We start from the raw sequence: 3,796 nt of genomic DNA, 5'->3' as shown, positions 1-3,796 counted from the left end.
AGCAGGATAAAGGAGAGGGAAATAAATTCTCTCCCTCTTAAAGAATGAAGCATTCTGAACTCCCTCATGCACAGGACACCACTGCTTTGTTGCCATATCCTTCATGGCTTTACTTTTCCCATACCCCTCTCCTTAGGAAGGACAGAGATCACTAGCCTGTCATTCAGTGCAGAAAAGAGCTTGGTCAGCTCCCCACAGCTGCCTGGCAGCAGGTATAAAACCTTGAGAAGAGCTATGGATTATTTCTGCAGACTCTCTTTGCTCTACCAGTTCCAAGCTTTGGTCCTCAACTGAAGTAAACTGGAACAGTTTTGTCAGCTTCGATAGTAATATGCAGGGGTCTCACTCACCTTTTCCGAGGGAAACAAGGAGCAGCGCAGTTAACAGAAATTATTCTGCCTCCAACCTTAACCTGAAAATTATTCTATCACAGAACATTTACCACATACGTACTCACCTGTGGGCTTTATTTCAGGTGTTCCTACCTAAACATGTGACCTCTAATGAAGCAGCAGCCATATGTCATATTACAGGCAGGTGACAGATGGAGTTAATCATGCAGCTTTGAGCCATTTCCTCTCTACCCATTAATCCTCCTCCTTTGAGACTTGTTCTGACAGTCCAAACCAGGAATAGGTACAGTCAGAACAAAGGGTTACAACTTTGAAACTTGGATGAGATTTTTAACTTGAAAAGAGCCAGGAATGTACACATGTGAACTCCTGCCCTTTTCCCAACAAACACTAATGAACAGTTTCCAGCATTAAAAATAATCTTGACAGGGAAATGTTTCTTTCCCCAAATAGGAAAGGCTTCCCTCAAGCTCTTTCTCAAATTTCTAAGTGTTTGATGGTAGCACATAGTCCTATATTAGTGACACATTTATGGGCTGCTATCTTGAGGGCTGGAAACAAAAATTTCACATCTTTCAAAAAAAGAAAGCTCCCTTTCCACTGTGACATGTCATAGTGAGCTCCGGCCCTGGAAGTTTCCTATGTACCAGACATCCGCTGTAACATTTTAAGGTACACTTAAAATTCCCTCTGAAGGGGTATGTTGATTTTCCCTTCTAAGTGAGGTGGTTGTACTTGTGGTATGAAGGCACCTGGATTCACAGAAAGAAGAGTGTGGACAGACTCACGACAGTGAAAATTTATGAGTGTGCAAGGGAAACGACAACATAGAACAGTAACTGTCCGAAAGCCGTTCAGATCTTGGAAGCTAGAGAGCACAGGGCTACTTGTAGAGGTTCCTAGCTGTGCCACTAACATGAGGTATTCCTGGGGCATGTCTCTTCACCTTGCTGTAATTCCATTCCCCATATGTAAAATGAAGATAACAACAGGTAACTTTATGATGAGCTTCAGAAGACAAATGTGACATAACTCCTTAGGGTTAGCTTAGTGGACACAGTAGGGGGGTGAATAACATAAACTATTCATTGTCTCCCTAGTTAGAAATAACATGACTATTTGTTAAATCCTTTCTGTCACTCCACTTCTGCACCTCTACAGCAGCTAGTTAAAGCACATTCTCCTTGTAATAAAGATGTGAATCAAACTTCCATCTGAACCAGAGCATACTGCATAGGACTATTCATAACAAATCATTACTTGCAGCAGCAATAGAAGAATAAAGATTTAAGATTTGCAGTTGTAGGAAAGAAAACATTTATTCTAGCAGTTGACAACATACAAGCATGCAGAACAAACAGAATAAAGTCTACCAGACTACTCGCTCAAGATTTGTGTTACGATTCTTCACGGTGGGGAAGAAAAAGAAAGATTCTCTCAGACAACTGTTAAATTTCATCTTTGTATGGAGTTCCAGGATAGCCCAGGGACTTCAAAGGTAATTGTCTGTAGTAGTTAAACAGGAATTTTAGTGACCTACTGTTCTCCCATTAGACTGGAGTCCTCAGGAATAAGTGAATTATAGTATATTGTTGCAATTACTCTCCTAGTATGCATGTACATTTTTATTTGCCTGAGAACAGGAGTATGTGCTGGGAACAATTATGGCACTATACAACTTCCAGTGATTGAAGAGAGACTTCATTTATTTTTAAATTAGCTTCTAAACTATCCACTTGTTTAATCATAAAAAATTTGGAATCTCTTGACTTTAACAGCTGAACACTTGGCTCAGGATATGTGGGTTTACTTCCTCATTCTTTAATATAAAGGCAAACTGGCAGCCTGTTTGGGAATTCTTGGGACTTTTTTAAAGATATCCAGATAATCCTCTGATAAACTATACTAGATCATATCAGCCTTTCTCTAAAACTCGGGTCACAGCTCCTGTCAATGCTTGGTTTTCTACCAATAGGCACGAAAAGCTAAAATCAAATACCTGGATTGTTATTTTATTTACATACTGTGATGAGTAAAAATCCCAAACCCATAGTCTAGAATCTTGTGTACCCTGAAAACTCATTTAAAAACCTCACATTAACTTCTCTTGGTCTGCAATTTCAGCCATTTTGTGATGGGATGGAAACCCTCTTTTTCCCAAACATGGACAAACTGCATTCTTAGCTTTCAGTGCTCTCACAGCTCTAGCTCCACTGAAATTATAGTGTTAGTCTGGATTTCCATTGCTGTAACAGCAAGCAGAGCTTGTCTGCCAGTGTACACGCAGACTCAATAGACTGAAATCTGAATGGAAAATGGGGTAAGAATAGGAGTGAATGGTGCCTGAATTAATGCTACTGCAGAACACCCTTGGGTAATGCTCACTGTATAGAAGTAGAGACACTTAGAGAGGTGGGAGAATAATGAAAAAATAAGAGTAAGAGAATATTGTGGTACATTTTTAGGTTTTTCTTTTACTAGATAAACTTTTATCTGGTTTGTCCTAAGTGCAAGCTTGCTGAAAGCTGTAGTATCTTCTTCCCCTACCCTCATGATAACTTTTGCAACAGAAAAGATCATACATGTGAAGTGGCAAAGTCAAGTATGTAAGTGATCGGAAATGAACTGTTTAAATTAGAGCAAGAGCTGCAATTTGGAGAAAAAAAGGAGCCGTACCCTCAGGAACACAATAATGATCTGTGCCCTTTTAAAATCCTAGAAAACCAAAAAGTGCAGATGAGTCAAGAGCTATTTGAGGGGGGGAGGGAAGCCCTTCCTTGCTCCAGGGATTAAAGAGGAAACCATCAGGCAAAACTAAAAACATGACTGAAGGACCAGTGGCTCTGGAAAGGGCAGTACTGTCCAACAGTGCAGAGAGAAACAATACATCATAGCTTGGTCTCTAGGGCCACAATGGATAATTTCTCAGTGGCCCCTCTTCCCTCTCCTCTATTCCACCAGTCCAGTCTCTGTTTGCAATCAGTGCCTTGGTCTGTCCTCACCATGGCAGAAGCACATGAGGAGCAATAAGGGATGGAATAGAATAAATGGGTCCATGACCACACCGAAAAGAGTGCACACTGTTCCCTCTTGGTTTTTGTTAGTGGTATCCCCAGAGCAGAGTCTCTTCCTACACAACTGTTTCCACAATCAGGTTTCCACCCGAATGGTGCCCCTTTGCCAACATATGACAGTGAAATGAATGGCACTAGCTCTCTCTCTCTGCGGGGAGAACATACTCTCTGTGTGTTTCCAGTCTATATCCCAAATACAGAAAGGATTTGACACCAGGATGCAGAAGTGTGCAGCTGGCTTGATAAACATTGTGCAGGTTCAATCACCTGAGGCAGAAGATGTGACAACAGTGGTTTTAATCTCTGAGACAGGGCAGTTCAGCAAAAAGATACTGAATTTTGTAACTTTGTTGGGGGATTCTCACTTCA

The sequence above is a fragment of the Antrostomus carolinensis genome, unplaced genomic scaffold (genome assembly GCF_000700745.2).
Source record: "Antrostomus carolinensis isolate BGI_N321 unplaced genomic scaffold, ASM70074v2 scaffold1281, whole genome shotgun sequence".
In the NCBI taxonomy this organism is placed as follows: domain Eukaryota; kingdom Metazoa; phylum Chordata; class Aves; order Caprimulgiformes; family Caprimulgidae; genus Antrostomus; species Antrostomus carolinensis.
This window is presented reverse-complemented; position numbering follows the sequence as displayed.